The sequence below is a fragment of the Nannospalax galili genome, unplaced genomic scaffold (assembly GCF_000622305.1).
Source record: "Nannospalax galili isolate Female #2095 unplaced genomic scaffold, S.galili_v1.0 scaffold2924, whole genome shotgun sequence".
NCBI classification, from domain to species: domain Eukaryota; kingdom Metazoa; phylum Chordata; class Mammalia; order Rodentia; family Spalacidae; genus Nannospalax; species Nannospalax galili.
In genome coordinates, this window is record NW_008351087.1 from 36,423 (window position 1) to 38,129 (window position 1,707).

Below are 1,707 nucleotides of genomic sequence, written 5' to 3' on the forward strand. Positions count from 1 at the left end.
ATGGAGTCTGCCACCACAACTAGAGATCCTGGAAAATACCTTACAAGCAAAAGAGGAAAACAGAGAGGGGATGTGGCCACTACTTTACATAATAAAAGACTTGCCCAAGGCAGAGGATACTGAAAAGTGTAAGGAATTACTCTCAGCCTCAAAGCTTGTGAGAGGAAAAGTGGGAGATTTTAACTTGTGTAAGGTTAAAGGACCCACGAGAAAAGACAGATAGTAATGAGAAAATAAATGACCTAAAAAAAGTAGGTAAGCTGCCCCTGAAATTCAACCTTTGATACAAAAAGATAAAGAAGTTAACAGTACAGAAGTTATGAGAAAATACTCACTGGAGCTATTGAAACTAGGAAAGACTTACAAACAAGAGATCAAAGAGCACCTCACCACATGGCTCCTGAGGGTACAGGACATGGGCACAAATAATGCTAGTCTAAGTCCTTCAGAAGCTTCACAGCTGAGGTATATAACCACCCATCCATCCTTGCAACATAGGCTGTTCTACCTGGGCCAATCCAGGTGGGAGCAGTCCTTAATGGGATGGCTGGTGGAAGGCATTAAGATACATGGTCATCACCAAGGGAAACTCCCATAATTAACTGGGGCTGGAGGACTATAAAGGAGGGACAGGCATTACTGAGAGAACTAGGTATGCAAAAAGCAACGTATGATGCTCATGTTGCTGGGGGAGATAGGGCTATGTTCACCAGAGTGATAAAGGAAAGCTTAATTCAACTGGGTCCTCAGGAATGGTATACAGTTTTAATGGTTTTGCTAAGTCCTTTAATGGGACAGAATATTTGTAAAGTGAGAGAGGCTTTAGAATATCTAAGTAACTCAAAACCAGCATGTAAAACGTGTCTGTAGAATAGCAGAACACCCTATAAGAGATATAAGAAAGACCAGACAGAGGAAACGGTCCACTTGGGTTACTCACAGACAAATGTGCAAGATTTATTTTGAGCGCAAATTCCCAAAGAAAAAAATTGATAGAAAAACAAATTCGGTACTAAGGACTTTCTGGAAGGCTTGAAAGCCTGAAGAACAGTTTACAAAAGGCACTGGATGGATAAAAACTGTCCTGGGGTAGTTAAGGGTCCCCAAAGCTTAAATAAGGTGCACTTTTCTTCTGAGAAAGGCTACACTGGGGGTGGAGGCAATTTTTCCTACCAGGGCCTCTCCCAGCAGCCAGGTGTGGTCAATGGAGAGATGAAAAATATGGATACAGCCAGGAGAAAGATCCAGGGCCAGCCTGACTCAGGGAACTAACAGGCGCAATGGGGGCAAGAGAGACCCCCTGCCTCCTTAACCTGGTGCAGGGTCAGTCAACTGGAGCCAACACCTGTAACTGTATCAAGGATAAAAGAATACAAAAAGACTCCATTTAAGAGCTCCAGAAAGAGGAGTGACTCCAAAGGGATAACTAAAGATAGTAATGAACTAACCAAATTAATGTCTCTTACCCATGCTATGGTACCTAACAAGGATCTATGGAGAAAGGAATTAATATTAATGGATAAAACCTTTCCATCATGTATTAGACCTTGTCTATGATTGATTTAATATATGATATTACCTTTTGAGTGTTTGACAGATGTGAAACCCATTTGAAAGATACCTGAAGAAGCAAAGGCCAGCTATAGCTATAAGATTCTTGGGAGTTTTATGATTGGGTACAATAAAACCAGAGGCTCCCAAACTATG